Source organism: Osmerus mordax, chromosome 15 (genome assembly GCF_038355195.1).
Source record: "Osmerus mordax isolate fOsmMor3 chromosome 15, fOsmMor3.pri, whole genome shotgun sequence".
NCBI lineage: Eukaryota > Metazoa > Chordata > Actinopteri > Osmeriformes > Osmeridae > Osmerus > Osmerus mordax.
In genome coordinates, this window is record NC_090064.1 from 422951 (window position 1) to 439524 (window position 16574).

At 56.2% G+C, this 16574-nt stretch overlaps 17 non-coding genes across 17 annotated transcripts; all 17 read right to left on the reverse strand.

Annotated features, from left to right (window-relative positions):
• Positions 1–2943: 2943 nt before the first annotated feature.
• LOC136958370 (U5 spliceosomal RNA) lies at positions 2944–3061 on the reverse strand. Its single transcript, XR_010878632.1, has one exon. It is a non-coding gene; the product is annotated as a U5 spliceosomal RNA (small nuclear RNA).
• Positions 3062–3830: 769 nt separating this feature from the next.
• On the reverse strand, positions 3831–4021 carry LOC136958431 (U2 spliceosomal RNA). Its single transcript, XR_010878691.1, has one exon. It is a non-coding gene; the product is annotated as a U2 spliceosomal RNA (small nuclear RNA).
• A 580-nt stretch (positions 4022–4601) lies between these two features.
• Positions 4602–4719, reverse strand: LOC136958371 (U5 spliceosomal RNA). Its single transcript, XR_010878633.1, has one exon. It is a non-coding gene; the product is annotated as a U5 spliceosomal RNA (small nuclear RNA).
• Positions 4720–5485: 766 nt separating this feature from the next.
• Positions 5486–5676, reverse strand: LOC136958170 (U2 spliceosomal RNA). The gene has a single exon (XR_010878449.1). It is a non-coding gene; the product is annotated as a U2 spliceosomal RNA (small nuclear RNA).
• Positions 5677–6256: 580 nt separating this feature from the next.
• Positions 6257–6374, reverse strand: LOC136958372 (U5 spliceosomal RNA). Its single transcript, XR_010878634.1, has one exon. It is a non-coding gene; the product is annotated as a U5 spliceosomal RNA (small nuclear RNA).
• Positions 6375–7141: 767 nt separating this feature from the next.
• Positions 7142–7332, reverse strand: LOC136958432 (U2 spliceosomal RNA). The gene has a single exon (XR_010878692.1). It is a non-coding gene; the product is annotated as a U2 spliceosomal RNA (small nuclear RNA).
• Positions 7333–7912: 580 nt separating this feature from the next.
• Positions 7913–8030, reverse strand: LOC136958373 (U5 spliceosomal RNA). Its single transcript, XR_010878635.1, has one exon. It is a non-coding gene; the product is annotated as a U5 spliceosomal RNA (small nuclear RNA).
• A 764-nt stretch (positions 8031–8794) lies between these two features.
• Positions 8795–8985, reverse strand: LOC136958433 (U2 spliceosomal RNA). Its single transcript, XR_010878693.1, has one exon. It is a non-coding gene; the product is annotated as a U2 spliceosomal RNA (small nuclear RNA).
• A 580-nt stretch (positions 8986–9565) lies between these two features.
• On the reverse strand, positions 9566–9683 carry LOC136958374 (U5 spliceosomal RNA). The gene has a single exon (XR_010878636.1). It is a non-coding gene; the product is annotated as a U5 spliceosomal RNA (small nuclear RNA).
• Positions 9684–10456: 773 nt separating this feature from the next.
• Positions 10457–10647, reverse strand: LOC136958068 (U2 spliceosomal RNA). Its single transcript, XR_010878353.1, has one exon. It is a non-coding gene; the product is annotated as a U2 spliceosomal RNA (small nuclear RNA).
• A 580-nt stretch (positions 10648–11227) lies between these two features.
• Positions 11228–11345, reverse strand: LOC136958375 (U5 spliceosomal RNA). Its single transcript, XR_010878637.1, has one exon. It is a non-coding gene; the product is annotated as a U5 spliceosomal RNA (small nuclear RNA).
• A 766-nt stretch (positions 11346–12111) lies between these two features.
• Positions 12112–12302, reverse strand: LOC136958171 (U2 spliceosomal RNA). The gene has a single exon (XR_010878450.1). It is a non-coding gene; the product is annotated as a U2 spliceosomal RNA (small nuclear RNA).
• A 536-nt stretch (positions 12303–12838) lies between these two features.
• On the reverse strand, positions 12839–12956 carry LOC136958376 (U5 spliceosomal RNA). Its single transcript, XR_010878638.1, has one exon. It is a non-coding gene; the product is annotated as a U5 spliceosomal RNA (small nuclear RNA).
• Positions 12957–13719: 763 nt separating this feature from the next.
• On the reverse strand, positions 13720–13910 carry LOC136958172 (U2 spliceosomal RNA). The gene has a single exon (XR_010878451.1). It is a non-coding gene; the product is annotated as a U2 spliceosomal RNA (small nuclear RNA).
• A 536-nt stretch (positions 13911–14446) lies between these two features.
• LOC136958378 (U5 spliceosomal RNA) lies at positions 14447–14564 on the reverse strand. Its single transcript, XR_010878640.1, has one exon. It is a non-coding gene; the product is annotated as a U5 spliceosomal RNA (small nuclear RNA).
• Positions 14565–15318: 754 nt separating this feature from the next.
• LOC136958069 (U2 spliceosomal RNA) lies at positions 15319–15509 on the reverse strand. Its single transcript, XR_010878354.1, has one exon. It is a non-coding gene; the product is annotated as a U2 spliceosomal RNA (small nuclear RNA).
• Positions 15510–16045: 536 nt separating this feature from the next.
• LOC136958379 (U5 spliceosomal RNA) lies at positions 16046–16163 on the reverse strand. The gene has a single exon (XR_010878641.1). It is a non-coding gene; the product is annotated as a U5 spliceosomal RNA (small nuclear RNA).
• Between the last annotated feature and the right edge of the window lie 411 nt (positions 16164–16574).

Here is a 16574-nt window from a genome sequence, read left to right on the forward strand (position 1 = left end):
AAGTGAGCGCCATAAAAAGGGTGAAGGGGGTTAAAAGGGACGTGTGCATTACTAAAAACAGGGAGGGGGGTTGGGTCTAAAAAGGTGATCAAATAAAACCAATAAAACAGAGAGACAATAATCAGCAAATAAAACAAGCACTAAAAACAGATCTAGGTGACCTCCACACTATTCTGCTCACTCTTGGCCTTCTTTTTCTTTCGTTGGGGGAGGCCCGAGCTCTCCTTAGGGGACGATGTGACCAGGTTCACAGTTAAAAAGGACAGTTGGTTCGGAGAGCTGGAAGGAAATACCCTGGAAGAGGAATCTGACTCTTCAGAGCTCACTTCGGGCCTCCCCCTCTTCCCGGCGTGATCGATGTCAGCGGACAGATCTTTATGTTTTTCCCCCGCCGGGAGTTGGCCACACTGCATTAAAACCTCACTTTCGGCCGAGTCACGGGAGTCGGAGGAGGAGGAGGTGACCTTGTCGGCCTCTCCTGGGCTCTCTTCCTCCTCTACGCGCTCCTCCCGCCTCCCGTGCTCGGCCTCCTGGTCTAAAATATTTAAAACAGGGACCGTTCTCTTTGCCACTTCCTCCTGCACCTCCTTTTCCGCCCTTTCCTCGTCCACTTCCTTTTCCCCTTCCACCACCTCCACCACCACTCTCTCCTCTGTGGCTGGTCCCATCGGCTCCACGGGCGCCCTGGCCGCCCGGAGCTTGTTGGCGAAGGACTGAGGACAGTCTCTGAACAGGTGGGAGAGCTCGCCACACAAGTTGCAAGCTCTCCCATTTGGGCACTCCGCGAAGACGTGCCCGATCTCCCGACATTTTCCGCAAACCACCTCCTGGCACGCCTCCGCGAGGTGCCCATGCTTCATGCACTTTCTGCATAGCTTTGGCTGTCCCATGTAGTGCACGAAGCCCCTGTTCTCCCCCAACACTATGATTGAGGGTAACTGCCTCAGTCCTTCAAAACCTGTCGGATCTGGAACCTGCTGGATGGGCACTCTCCAAGCTCCATTCCATATGCCATCCAGATCCTTCACTCTAACTGGAACCCCTTTAACTGTGCAGTACCTTTTCAACCAGACACAGATATCCTCGGGGTTCACAGTTTCATTAAACATCCTGACAATCACCACTTTCAAGGTGTTGTCAGTCAGTTTTTCCACGCAGAACGTTTGGGTAACTTGATCTTTGCTCACCTCGAAACGTGTCCAGAATTCTTTCAGTACCATGGCCGTGCTGAAGCTGACATCGAAGCCCTGCCCAGCAGGCAAGGCCACGATGCAGTTCAGCTCGGCCGGCGAGAACCTGAGCAGCTTCTGCAGCACCTTTCTTGAGAAGTCCAACCTGGACATCTCCACCTTCACTCCACCCACCACCTTGAACAAAAAACGGACACTGTTGTGCCTCCTCATGCCAGCACGAGCGGCCGACATTTTGGAGGCACGAACAACACTGAACAAAAAACAATCAGACACGTGGGGGGGGGGGTGACACAGCAAGAGGGAACAGGAGGGGGGGGGGAGGGAACACCAACACAAGAGGGTAGGGGGGAGACAAACACTGGTGTGGGGGGGGGGGGGGGGGATAGGGGAGGGGATAGAGGGGGGGAGGGGGGGGGGGGGGACACTAACAATACAATGGAGGGTAACAAACACTGAACTGGACTACACAAACACCCCACCAAAAACCAAATCAACAAAGTAAAAGCAACTGAAAAGACCGGCCAAAAGAAATTAACCACAAATACACTTAGACAATACACAAAAACACAAGACAAGAATAAAAGAATACACCAAACGGAAAACTACTGAGACAAACACTCACACTAACAAGACACACCTGCCACCAATCAAGGATTGGTGGCTAGGCTACACCAAACAAACACTAAAACTCACAAAAAGACTATGGACAAACAAGCTATGGACAAACTACTAAAACAAGACAGAAAGGAAACACCTAACAATATTTAAACAAATAGGACACACAAAACAAACAAGAAGATAAACAAAAAAACAGGCTAAACTACACAACACAAGACAAGGCCCACAGGGGGACCGGAAAAGTACTGGCCTTGGAGGCACTCACCTGGCCTAGCACTGGGCTAGGCCAGTGGAAGAATGGAAATTTCCGGTGAGTGACTCCTCCTCCAGCACTGGCTCCGGCAACCGTCTGTGGACCTGGGAACAAGGACAGAGACAGAAATCAAACACAGTATCAAGACAAATCAAATTCAAAATGATAAGGACAAACACCAACTGAAAAGGGTAACGCCCACCGGCCGGTCGATCGCCCACGGCCCAAGGTGAGATTTCGATTAGTATCGATAAGGCTCGATACTGCTCTTGATCTCAACCAAAAGGCCGAGAAGCGATGACCGCATTATCGGACGCCCCCGGCGCGCGGACCCTCCGTGCACCACCTGGGCCGCTCGGTCACCACACCGAGAACGGCCGAAACCACGGAAGCGGAAAGCCGAGGCCAAAAGCCGCAGGACAAGCAGGGACGGAAGCGGAAAGCCGAGGCCAAAAGCCGCAGGACAAGCAGGGACGGAAGCGGAAAGCCGAGGCCAAAAGCCGCAGGACAAGCAGGGACGGAAGCGGAAAGCCGAGGCCAAAAGCCGCAGGACAAGCAGGGACGGAAGCGGAAAGCCGAGGCCAAAAGCCGCAGGACAAGCAGGGACGGAAGCGGAAAGCCGAGGCCAAAAGCCGCAGGACAAGCAGGGACGGAAGCGGAAAGCCGAGGCCAAAAGCCGCAGGACAAGCAGGGACGGAAGCGGAAAGCCGAGGCCAAAAGCCGCAGGACAAGCAGGGACGGAAGCGGAAAGCCGAGGAAAAGGCAACAGAATTGAAACAGCTACAGAAGAAGCAAAGACAAAACCTGCCTTACCCGCAGGCACGCACCTAACCCCAAAGCCAACCTCACCCTGCTTTTGTCACAAGTCCATCAGGCTCTGCCCTCCCTCGGGCAAAGCCTCCCAAAAATACCACGTTCCACTCGTCGGCGCTCCCCTCCACGGAAGTCTTTAGTAAAAGGCGAAAGGCTTGTGCGTGCTGAAGGGGAACCAGAGCGTCGATTTGAAACGACCCAAACGGCCTACCCCCAACCCCTCCGTTGGCCCTGACTCACCCGTCCGCGGGGGCGAACCGGGGAGAACCGGGGCGAACCGCATCCTTCTCGGGAAAAAAAAGGCGCGGAAACGCCACGGGCCGCAGAGGGGCTCGGCCCGCCCGCTTGGCTTTTCTTTCCTTACCGCACTTTCTCCATTTCATTGATGGCTTTTTCTCCATTAAGATCCGTACGTGTTTATCGTATGCGCCTTCCAGCCAGTCCACTCCGTGTTGGTGTCGACTGACACGGCGATAAAAAACTCATTCCGATTGCCTTCCAGTTTTTCACCTCGGCCCCGCTGAATGTCAGCCAGCTCTCTCTCTCTCTCTCTCTCTCTCTCTCTCTCTCTCTCTCTCTCTCTCTCTGTCACTCACTCACTCAGTCACTCACTCAGTCACTCACTCACTCAGTCACTCACTTTTTTTTTGTTTTTTTTTGTTTTTTTTTTTTTTTTATCTAAAAGGGCGGGAAAACGCCACCGGCCGACAGGGCTCCGCCCACACCCCCTTTTCACCCCGTTTTTTTGGTAGGGATCGCTTGTTCCGCTTTGTTGGGGCCCCCCCCCCCCCCCTTTTGAGGGTTTTTTGACCCTCACCCCAAAAACCCTAGCCCTAACCTAAACCCCTCTCCCCCAAACCTCACTCATTCAGACATTCCCTCCTTCCCTCCCTCCTTCCTTCCTTCCCTCCCTCCCTCCCTCCCTCACTAGCTTTTCTCTTTGACACGCTTAGAAAGATTGCACCCTTCCCGGAGACGCTGCAATACCGGGGCGATGCGCGGAGCGGACGGAGCGAGCCCCTGTTCCGACTCCCTGTTGCAAAAATCCGTTTAATATGTTGTCCTCGCATGGAGGACATATCAGATATTAAACTGATAAGAACAGATACTACACTTGATCTTAGCCAAAAGGCCGAGAAGCGATGACCGCATTATCGGACGCCCCCGGCGCGCGGACCCTCCGTGCACCACCTGGGCCGCTCGGTCACCACACCGAGAACGGCCGAAACCACGGAAGCGGAAAGCCGAGGCCAAAAGCCGCAGGACAAGCAGGGACGGAAGCGGAAAGCCGAGGCCAAAAGCCGCAGGACAAGCAGGGACGGAAGCGGAAAGCCGAGGCCAAAAGCCGCAGGACAAGCAGGGACGGAAGCGGAAAGCCGAGGCCAAAAGCCGCAGGACAAGCAGGGACGGAAGCGGAAAGCCGAGGCCAAAAGCCGCAGGACAAGCAGGGACGGAAGCGGAAAGCCGAGGCCAAAAGCCGCAGGACAAGCAGGGACGGAAGCGGAAAGCCGAGGCCAAAAGCCGCAGGACAAGCAGGGACGGAAGCGGAAAGCCGAGGCCAAAAGCCGCAGGACAAGCAGGGACGGAAGCGGAAAGCCGAGGAAAAGGCAACAGAATTGAAACAGCTACAGAAGAAGCAAAGACAAAACCTGCCTTACCCGCAGGCACGCACCTAACCCCAAAGCCAACCTCACCCTGCTTTTGTCACAAGTCCATCAGGCTCTGCCCTCCCTCGGGCAAAGCCTCCCAAAAATACCACGTTCCACTCGTCGGCGCTCCCCTCCACGGAAGTCTTTAGTAAAAGGCGAAAGGCTTGTGCGTGCTGAAGGGGAACCAGAGCGTCGATTTGAAACGACCCAAACGGCCTACCCCCAACCCCTCCGTTGGCCCTGACTCACCCGTCCGCGGGGGCGAACCGGGGAGAACCGGGGCGAACCGCATCCTTCTCGGGAAAAAAAAGGCGCGGAAACGCCACGGGCCGCAGAGGGGCTCGGCCCGCCCGCTTGGCTTTTCTTTCCTTACCGCACTTTCTCCATTTCATTGATGGCTTTTTCTCCATTAAGATCCGTACGTGTTTATCGTATGCGCCTTCCAGCCAGTCCACTCCGTGTTGGTGTCGACTGACACGGCGATAAAAAACTCATTCCGATTGCCTTCCAGTTTTTCACCTCGGCCCCGCTGAATGTCAGCCAGCTCTCTCTCTCTCTCTCTCTCTCTCTCTCTCTCTGTCACTCACTCACTCAGTCACTCACTCAGTCACTCACTCACTCAGTCACTCACTCACTCAGTCACTCACTTTTTTTTTGTTTTTTTTTGTTTTTTTTTTTTTTTATCTAAAAGGGCGGGAAAACGCCACCGGCCGACAGGGCTCCGCCCACACCCCCTTTTCACCCCGTTTTTTTGGTAGGGATCGCTTGTTCCGCTTTGTTGGGGCCCCCCCCCCCCCCCTTTTGAGGGTTTTTTGACCCTCACCCCAAAAACCCTAGCCCTAACCTAAACCCCTCTCCCCCAAACCTCACTCATTCAGACATTCCCTCCTTCCCTCCCTCCTTCCTTCCTTCCCTCCCTCCCTCCCTCCCTCACTAGCTTTTCTCTTTGACACGCTTAGAAAGATTGCACCCTTCCCGGAGACGCTGCAATACCGGGGCGATGCGCGGAGCGGACGGAGCGAGCCCCTGTTCCGACTCCCTGTTGCAAAAATCCGTTTAATATGTTGTCCTCGCATGGAGGACATATCAGATATTAAACTGATAAGAACAGATACTACACTTGATCTGAGCCAAAAGGCCGAGAAGCGATGACCGCATTATCGGACGCCCCCGGCGCGCGGACCCTCCGTGCACCACCTGGGCCGCTCGGTCACCACACCGAGAACGGCCGAAACCACGGAAGCGGAAAGCCGAGGCCAAAAGCCGCAGGACAAGCAGGGACGGAAGCGGAAAGCCGAGGCCAAAAGCCGCAGGACAAGCAGGGACGGAAGCGGAAAGCCGAGGCCAAAAGCCGCAGGACAAGCAGGGACGGAAGCGGAAAGCCGAGGCCAAAAGCCGCAGGACAAGCAGGGACGGAAGCGGAAAGCCGAGGCCAAAAGCCGCAGGACAAGCAGGGACGGAAGCGGAAAGCCGAGGCCAAAAGCCGCAGGACAAGCAGGGACGGAAGCGGAAAGCCGAGGCCAAAAGCCGCAGGACAAGCAGGGACGGAAGCGGAAAGCCGAGGCCAAAAGCCGCAGGACAAGCAGGGACGGAAGCGGAAAGCCGAGGAAAAGGCAACAGAATTGAAACAGCTACAGAAGAAGCAAAGACAAAACCTGCCTTACCCGCAGGCACGCACCTAACCCCAAAGCCAACCTCACCCTGCTTTTGTCACAAGTCCATCAGGCTCTGCCCTCCCTCGGGCAAAGCCTCCCAAAAATACCACGTTCCACTCGTCGGCGCTCCCCTCCACGGAAGTCTTTAGTAAAAGGCGAAAGGCTTGTGCGTGCTGAAGGGGAACCAGAGCGTCGATTTGAAACGACCCAAACGGCCTACCCCCAACCCCTCCGTTGGCCCTGACTCACCCGTCCGCGGGGGCGAACCGGGGAGAACCGGGGCGAACCGCATCCTTCTCGGGAAAAAAAAGGCGCGGAAACGCCACGGGCCGCAGAGGGGCTCGGCCCGCCCGCTTGGCTTTTCTTTCCTTACCGCACTTTCTCCATTTCATTGATGGCTTTTTCTCCATTAAGATCCGTACGTGTTTATCGTATGCGCCTTCCAGCCAGTCCACTCCGTGTTGGTGTCGACTGACACGGCGATAAAAAACTCATTCCGATTGCCTTCCAGTTTTTCACCTCGGCCCCGCTGAATGTCAGCCAGCTCTCTCTCTCTCTCTCTCTCTCTCTCTCTCTCTCTCTCTCTCTCTCTCTCTGTCACTCACTCACTCAGTCACTCACTCAGTCACTCACTCACTCAGTCACTCACTTTTTTTTTGTTTTTTTTTGTTTTTTTTTTTTTTTATCTAAAAGGGCGGGAAAACGCCACCGGCCGACAGGGCTCCGCCCACACCCCCTTTTCACCCCGTTTTTTTGGTAGGGATCGCTTGTTCCGCTTTGTTGGGGCCCCCCCCCCCCCCTTTTGAGGGTTTTTTGACCCTCACCCCAAAAACCCTAGCCCTAACCTAAACCCCTCTCCCCCAAACCTCACTCATTCAGACATTCCCTCCTTCCCTCCCTCCTTCCTTCCTTCCCTCCCTCCCTCCCTCCCTCACTAGCTTTTCTCTTTGACACGCTTAGAAAGATTGCACCCTTCCCGGAGACGCTGCAATACCGGGGCGATGCGCGGAGCGGACGGAGCGAGCCCCTGTTCCGACTCCCTGTTGCAAAAATCCGTTTAATATGTTGTCCTCGCATGGAGGACATATCAGATATTAAACTGATAAGAACAGATACTACACTTGATCTTAGCCAAAAGGCCGAGAAGCGATGACCGCATTATCGGACGCCCCCGGCGCGCGGACCCTCCGTGCACCACCTGGGCCGCTCGGTCACCACACCGAGAACGGCCGAAACCACGGAAGCGGAAAGCCGAGGCCAAAAGCCGCAGGACAAGCAGGGACGGAAGCGGAAAGCCGAGGCCAAAAGCCGCAGGACAAGCAGGGACGGAAGCGGAAAGCCGAGGCCAAAAGCCGCAGGACAAGCAGGGACGGAAGCGGAAAGCCGAGGCCAAAAGCCGCAGGACAAGCAGGGACGGAAGCGGAAAGCCGAGGCCAAAAGCCGCAGGACAAGCAGGGACGGAAGCGGAAAGCCGAGGCCAAAAGCCGCAGGACAAGCAGGGACGGAAGCGGAAAGCCGAGGCCAAAAGCCGCAGGACAAGCAGGGACGGAAGCGGAAAGCCGAGGCCAAAAGCCGCAGGACAAGCAGGGACGGAAGCGGAAAGCCGAGGAAAAGGCAACAGAATTGAAACAGCTACAGAAGAAGCAAAGACAAAACCTGCCTTACCCGCAGGCACGCACCTAACCCCAAAGCCAACCTCACCCTGCTTTTGTCACAAGTCCATCAGGCTCTGCCCTCCCTCGGGCAAAGCCTCCCAAAAATACCACGTTCCACTCGTCGGCGCTCCCCTCCACGGAAGTCTTTAGTAAAAGGCGAAAGGCTTGTGCGTGCTGAAGGGGAACCAGAGCGTCGATTTGAAACGACCCAAACGGCCTACCCCCAACCCCTCCGTTGGCCCTGACTCACCCGTCCGCGGGGGCGAACCGGGGAGAACCGGGGCGAACCGCATCCTTCTCGGGAAAAAAAAGGCGCGGAAACGCCACGGGCCGCAGAGGGGCTCGGCCCGCCCGCTTGGCTTTTCTTTCCTTACCGCACTTTCTCCATTTCATTGATGGCTTTTTCTCCATTAAGATCCGTACGTGTTTATCGTATGCGCCTTCCAGCCAGTCCACTCCGTGTTGGTGTCGACTGACACGGCGATAAAAAACTCATTCCGATTGCCTTCCAGTTTTTCACCTCGGCCCCGCTGAATGTCAGCCAGCTCTCTCTCTCTCTCTCTCTCTCTCTCTCTCTCTCTCTCTCTCTCTCTCTCTCTCTCTGTCACTCACTCACTCAGTCACTCACTCAGTCACTCACTCACTCAGTCACTCACTTTTTTTTTGTTTTTTTTTTTTTTTATCTAAAAGGGCGGGAAAACGCCACCGGCCGACAGGGCTCCGCCCACACCCCCTTTTCACCCCGTTTTTTTGGTAGGGATCGCTTGTTCCGCTTTGTTGGGGCCCCCCCCCCCCCCCTTTTGAGGGTTTTTTGACCCTCACCCCAAAAACCCTAGCCCTAACCTAAACCCCTCTCCCCCAAACCTCACTCATTCAGACATTCCCTCCTTCCCTCCCTCCTTCCTTCCTTCCCTCCCTCCCTCCCTCCCTCACTAGCTTTTCTCTTTGACACGCTTAGAAAGATTGCACCCTTCCCGGAGACGCTGCAATACCGGGGCGATGCGCGGAGCGGACGGAGCGAGCCCCTGTTCCGACTCCCTGTTGCAAAAATCCGTTTAATATGTTGTCCTCGCATGGAGGACATATCAGATATTAAACTGATAAGAACAGATACTACACTTGATCTTAGCCAAAAGGCCGAGAAGCGATGACCGCATTATCGGACGCCCCCGGCGCGCGGACCCTCCGTGCACCACCTGGGCCGCTCGGTCACCACACCGAGAACGGCCGAAACCACGGAAGCGGAAAGCCGAGGCCAAAAGCCGCAGGACAAGCAGGGACGGAAGCGGAAAGCCGAGGCCAAAAGCCGCAGGACAAGCAGGGACGGAAGCGGAAAGCCGAGGCCAAAAGCCGCAGGACAAGCAGGGACGGAAGCGGAAAGCCGAGGCCAAAAGCCGCAGGACAAGCAGGGACGGAAGCGGAAAGCCGAGGCCAAAAGCCGCAGGACAAGCAGGGACGGAAGCGGAAAGCCGAGGCCAAAAGCCGCAGGACAAGCAGGGACGGAAGCGGAAAGCCGAGGCCAAAAGCCGCAGGACAAGCAGGGACGGAAGCGGAAAGCCGAGGCCAAAAGCCGCAGGACAAGCAGGGACGGAAGCGGAAAGCCGAGGAAAAGGCAACAGAATTGAAACAGCTACAGAAGAAGCAAAGACAAAACCTGCCTTACCCGCAGGCACGCACCTAACCCCAAAGCCAACCTCACCCTGCTTTTGTCACAAGTCCATCAGGCTCTGCCCTCCCTCGGGCAAAGCCTCCCAAAAATACCACGTTCCACTCGTCGGCGCTCCCCTCCACGGAAGTCTTTAGTAAAAGGCGAAAGGCTTGTGCGTGCTGAAGGGGAACCAGAGCGTCGATTTGAAACGACCCAAACGGCCTACCCCCAACCCCTCCGTTGGCCCTGACTCACCCGTCCGCGGGGGCGAACCGGGGAGAACCGGGGCGAACCGCATCCTTCTCGGGAAAAAAAAGGCGCGGAAACGCCACGGGCCGCAGAGGGGCTCGGCCCGCCCGCTTGGCTTTTCTTTCCTTACCGCACTTTCTCCATTTCATTGATGGCTTTTTCTCCATTAAGATCCGTACGTGTTTATCGTATGCGCCTTCCAGCCAGTCCACTCCGTGTTGGTGTCGACTGACACGGCGATAAAAAACTCATTCCGATTGCCTTCCAGTTTTTCACCTCGGCCCCGCTGAATGTCAGCCAGCTCTCTCTCTCTCTCTCTCTCTCTCTCTCTCTCTCTCTCTCTCTCTCTCTCTCTCTCTGTCACTCACTCACTCAGTCACTCACTCAGTCACTCACTCACTCAGTCACTCACTTTTTTTTTGTTTTTTTTTGTTTTTTTTTTTTTTTATCTAAAAGGGCGGGAAAACGCCACCGGCCGACAGGGCTCCGCCCACACCCCCTTTTCACCCCGTTTTTTTGGTAGGGATCGCTTGTTCCGCTTTGTTGGGGCCCCCCCCCCCCCCTTTTGAGGGTTTTTTGACCCTCACCCCAAAAACCCTAGCCCTAACCTAAACCCCTCTCCCCCAAACCTCACTCATTCAGACATTCCCTCCTTCCCTCCCTCCTTCCTTCCTTCCCTCCCTCCCTCCCTCCCTCACTAGCTTTTCTCTTTGACACGCTTAGAAAGATTGCACCCTTCCCGGAGACGCTGCAATACCGGGGCGATGCGCGGAGCGGACGGAGCGAGCCCCTGTTCCGACTCCCTGTTGCAAAAATCCGTTTAATATGTTGTCCTCGCATGGAGGACATATCAGATATTAAACTGATAAGAACAGATACTACACTTGATCTTAGCCAAAAGGCCGAGAAGCGATGACCGCATTATCGGACGCCCCCGGCGCGCGGACCCTCCGTGCACCACCTGGGCCGCTCGGTCACCACACCGAGAACGGCCGAAACCACGGAAGCGGAAAGCCGAGGCCAAAAGCCGCAGGACAAGCAGGGACGGAAGCGGAAAGCCGAGGCCAAAAGCCGCAGGACAAGCAGGGACGGAAGCGGAAAGCCGAGGCCAAAAGCCGCAGGACAAGCAGGGACGGAAGCGGAAAGCCGAGGCCAAAAGCCGCAGGACAAGCAGGGACGGAAGCGGAAAGCCGAGGCCAAAAGCCGCAGGACAAGCAGGGACGGAAGCGGAAAGCCGAGGCCAAAAGCCGCAGGACAAGCAGGGACGGAAGCGGAAAGCCGAGGCCAAAAGCCGCAGGACAAGCAGGGACGGAAGCGGAAAGCCGAGGCCAAAAGCCGCAGGACAAGCAGGGACGGAAGCGGAAAGCCGAGGAAAAGGCAACAGAATTGAAACAGCTACAGAAGAAGCAAAGACAAAACCTGCCTTACCCGCAGGCACGCACCTAACCCCAAAGCCAACCTCACCCTGCTTTTGTCACAAGTCCATCAGGCTCTGCCCTCCCTCGGGCAAAGCCTCCCAAAAATACCACGTTCCACTCGTCGGCGCTCCCCTCCACGGAAGTCTTTAGTAAAAGGCGAAAGGCTTGTGCGTGCTGAAGGGGAACCAGAGCGTCGATTTGAAACGACCCAAACGGCCTACCCCCAACCCCTCCGTTGGCCCTGACTCACCCGTCCGCGGGGGCGAACCGGGGAGAACCGGGGCGAACCGCATCCTTCTCGGGAAAAAAAAGGCGCGGAAACGCCACGGGCCGCAGAGGGGCTCGGCCCGCCCGCTTGGCTTTTCTTTCCTTACCGCACTTTCTCCATTTCATTGATGGCTTTTTCTCCATTAAGATCCGTACGTGTTTATCGTATGCGCCTTCCAGCCAGTCCACTCCGTGTTGGTGTCGACTGACACGGCGATAAAAAACTCATTCCGATTGCCTTCCAGTTTTTCACCTCGGCCCCGCTGAATGTCAGCCAGCTCTCTCTCTCTCTCTCTCTCTCTCTCTCTCTCTGTCACTCACTCACTCAGTCACTCACTCAGTCACTCACTCACTCAGTCACTCACTCACTCAGTCACTCACTTTTTTTTTGTTTTTTTTTGTTTTTTTTTTTTTTTATCTAAAAGGGCGGGAAAACGCCACCGGCCGACAGGGCTCCGCCCACACCCCCTTTTCACCCCGTTTTTTTGGTAGGGATCGCTTGTTCCGCTTTGTTGGGGCCCCCCCCCCCCCCCTTTTGAGGGTTTTTTGACCCTCACCCCAAAAACCCTAGCCCTAACCTAAACCCCTCTCCCCCAAACCTCACTCATTCAGACATTCCCTCCTTCCCTCCCTCCTTCCTTCCTTCCCTCCCTCCCTCCCTCCCTCACTAGCTTTTCTCTTTGACACGCTTAGAAAGATTGCACCCTTCCCGGAGACGCTGCAATACCGGGGCGATGCGCGGAGCGGACGGAGCGAGCCCCTGTTCCGACTCCCTGTTGCAAAAATCCGTTTAATATGTTGTCCTCGCATGGAGGACATATCAGATATTAAACTGATAAGAACAGATACTACACTTGATCTGAGCCAAAAGGCCGAGAAGCGATGACCGCATTATCGGACGCCCCCGGCGCGCGGACCCTCCGTGCACCACCTGGGCCGCTCGGTCACCACACCGAGAACGGCCGAAACCACGGAAGCGGAAAGCCGAGGCCAAAAGCCGCAGGACAAGCAGGGACGGAAGCGGAAAGCCGAGGCCAAAAGCCGCAGGACAAGCAGGGACGGAAGCGGAAAGCCGAGGCCAAAAGCCGCAGGACAAGCAGGGACGGAAGCGGAAAGCCGAGGCCAAAAGCCGCAGGACAAGCAGGGACGGAAGCGGAAAGCCGAGGCCAAAAGCCGCAGGACAAGCAGGGACGGAAGCGGAAAGCCGAGGCCAAAAGCCGCAGGACAAGCAGGGACGGAAGCGGAAAGCCGAGGCCAAAAGCCGCAGGACAAGCAGGGACGGAAGCGGAAAGCCGAGGAAAAGGCAACAGAATTGAAACAGCTACAGAAGAAGCAAAGACAAAACCTGCCTTACCCGCAGGCACGCACCTAACCCCAAAGCCAACCTCACCCTGCTTTTGTCACAAGTCCATCAGGCTCTGCCCTCCCTCGGGCAAAGCCTCCCAAAAATACCACGTTCCACTCGTCGGCGCTCCCCTCCACGGAAGTCTTTAGTAAAAGGCGAAAGGCTTGTGCGTGCTGAAGGGGAACCAGAGCGTCGATTTGAAACGACCCAAACGGCCTACCCCCAACCCCTCCGTTGGCCCTGACTCACCCGTCCGCGGGGGCGAACCGGGGAGAACCGGGGCGAACCGCATCCTTCTCGGGAAAAAAAAGGCGCGGAAACGCCACGGGCCGCAGAGGGGCTCGGCCCGCCCGCTTGGCTTTTCTTTCCTTACCGCACTTTCTCCATTTCATTGATGGCTTTTTCTCCATTAAGATCCGTACGTGTTTATCGTATGCGCCTTCCAGCCAGTCCACTCCGTGTTGGTGTCGACTGACACGGCGATAAAAAACTCATTCCGATTGCCTTCCAGTTTTTCACCTCGGCCCCGCTGAATGTCAGCCAGCTCTCTCTCTCTCTCTCTCTCTCTCTCTCTCTCTCTCTCTCTCTCTCTGTCACTCACTCACTCAGTCACTCACTCAGTCACTCACTCACTCAGTCACTCACTTTTTTTTTGTTTTTTTTTTTTTTTGTTTTTTTTTATCTAAAAGGGCGGGAAAACGCCACCGGCCGACAGGGCTCCGCCCACACCCCCTTTTCACCCCGTTTTTTTGGTAGGGATCGCTTGTTCCGCTTTGTTGGGGCCCCCCCCCCCCCCTTTTGAGGGTTTTTTGACCCTCACCCCAAAAACCCTAGCCCTAACCTAAACCCCTCTCCCCCAAACCTCACTCATTCAGACATTCCCTCCTTCCCTCCCTCCTTCCTTCCTTCCCTCCCTCCCTCCCTCCCTCACTAGCTTTTCTCTTTGACACGCTTAGAAAGATTGCACCCTTCCCGGAGACGCTGCAATACCGGGGCGATGCGCGGAGCGGACGGAGCGAGCCCCTGTTCCGACTCCCTGTTGCAAAAATCCGTTTAATATGTTGTCCTCGCATGGAGGACATATCAGATATTAAACTGATAAGAACAGATACTACACTTGATCTGAGCCAAAAGGCCGAGAAGCGATGACCGCATTATCGGACGCCCCCGGCGCGCGGACCCTCCGTGCACCACCTGGGCCGCTCGGTCACCACACCGAGAACGGCCGAAACCACGGAAGCGGAAAGCCGAGGCCAAAAGCCGCAGGACAAGCAGGGACGGAAGCGGAAAGCCGAGGCCAAAAGCCGCAGGACAAGCAGGGACGGAAGCGGAAAGCCGAGGCCAAAAGCCGCAGGACAAGCAGGGACGGAAGCGGAAAGCCGAGGCCAAAAGCCGCAGGACAAGCAGGGACGGAAGCGGAAAGCCGAGGCCAAAAGCCGCAGGACAAGCAGGGACGGAAGCGGAAAGCCGAGGCCAAAAGCCGCAGGACAAGCAGGGACGGAAGCGGAAAGCCGAGGCCAAAAGCCGCAGGACAAGCAGGGACGGAAGCGGAAAGCCGAGGAAAAGGCAACAGAATTGAAACAGCTACAGAAGAAGCAAAGACAAAACCTGCCTTACCCGCAGGCACGCACCTAACCCCAAAGCCAACCTCACCCTGCTTTTGTCACAAGTCCATCAGGCTCTGCCCTCCCTCGGGCAAAGCCTCCCAAAAATACCACGTTCCACTCGTCGGCGCTCCCCTCCACGGAAGTCTTTAGTAAAAGGCGAAAGGCTTGTGCGTGCTGAAGGGGAACCAGAGCGTCGATTTGAAACGACCCAAACGGCCTACCCCCAACCCCTCCGTTGGCCCTGACTCACCCGTCCGCGGGGGCGAACCGGGGAGAACCGGGGCGAACCGCATCCTTCTCGGGAAAAAAAAGGCGCGGAAACGCCACGGGCCGCAGAGGGGCTCGGCCCGCCCGCTTGGCTTTTCTTTCCTTACCGCACTTTCTCCATTTCATTGATGGCTTTTTCTCCATTAAGATCCGTACGTGTTTATCGTATGCGCCTTCCAGCCAGTCCACTCCGTGTTGGTGTCGACTGACACGGCGATAAAAAACTCATTCCGATTGCCTTCCAGTTTTTCACCTCGGCCCCGCTGAATGTCAGCCAGCTCTCTCTCTCTCTCTCTCTCTCTCTCTCTCTCTCTCTCTCTCTCTCTGTCACTCACTCACTCAGTCACTCACTCAGTCACTCACTCACTCAGTCACTCACTTTTTTTTTTTTTTTTGTTTTTTTTTATCTAAAAGGGCGGGAAAACGCCACCGGCCGACAGGGCTCCGCCCACACCCCCTTTTCACCCCGTTTTTTTGGTAGGGATCGCTTGTTCCGCTTTGTTGGGGCCCCCCCCCCCCCCTTTTGAGGGTTTTTTGACCCTCACCCCAAAAACCCTAGCCCTAACCTAAACCCCTCTCCCCCAAACCTCACTCATTCAGACATTCCCTCCTTCCCTCCCTCCTTCCTTCCTTCCCTCCCTCCCTCCCTCCCTCACTAGCTTTTCTCTTTGACACGCTTAGAAAGATTGCACCCTTCCCGGAGACGCTGCAATACCGGGGCGATGCGCGGAGCGGACGGAGCGAGCCCCTGTTCCGACTCCCTGTTGCAAAAATCCGTTTAATATGTTGTCCTCGCATGGAGGACATATCAGATATTAAACTGATAAGAACAGATACTACACTTGATCTTAGCCAAAAGGCCGAGAAGCGATGACCGCATTATCGGACGCCCCCGGCGCGCGGACCCTCCGTGCACCACCTGGGCCGCTCGGTCACCACACCGAGAACGGCCGAAACCACGGAAGCGGAAAGCCGAGGCCAAAAGCCGCAGGACAAGCAGGGACGGAAGCGGAAAGCCGAGGCCAAAAGCCGCAGGACAAGCAGGGACGGAAGCGGAAAGCCGAGGCCAAAAGCCGCAGGACAAGCAGGGACGGAAGCGGAAAGCCGAGGCCAAAAGCCGCAGGACAAGCAGGGACGGAAGCGGAAAGCCGAGGCCAAAAGCCGCAGGACAAGCAGGGACGGAAGCGGAAAGCCGAGGCCAAAAGCCGCAGGACAAGCAGGGACGGAAGCGGAAAGCCGAGGCCAAAAGCCGCAGGACAAGCAGGGACGGAAGCGGAAAGCCGAGGAAAAGGCAACAGAATTGAAACAGCTACAGAAGAAGCAAAGACAAAACCTGCCTTACCCGCAGGCACGCACCTAACCCCAAAGCCAACCTCACCCTGCTTTTGTCACAAGTCCATCAGGCTCTGCCCTCCCTCGGGCAAAGCCTCCCAAAAATACCACGTTCCACTCGTCGGCGCTCCCCTCCACGGAAGTCTTTAGTAAAAGGCGAAAGGCTTGTGCGTGCTGAAGGGGAACCAGAGCGTCGATTTGAAACGACCCAAACGGCCTACCCCCAACCCCTCCGTTGGCCCTGACTCACCCGTCCGCGGGGGCGAACCGGGGAGAACCGGGGCGAACCGCATCCTTCTCGGGAAAAAAAAGGCGCGGAAACGCCACGGGCCGCAGAGGGGCTCGGCCCGCCCGCTTGGCTTTTCTTTCCTTACCGCACTTTCTCCATTTCATTGATGGCTTTTTCTCCATTAAGATCCGTACGTGTTTATCGTATGCGCCTTCCAGCCAGTCCACTCCGTGTTGGTGTCGACTGACACGGCGATAAAAAACTCATTCCGATTGCCTTCCAGTTTTTCACCTCGGCCCCGCTGAATGTCAGCCAGCTCTCTCTCTCTCTCTCTCTCTCTCTCTCTCTCTCTCTCTCTCTGTCACTCACTCACTCA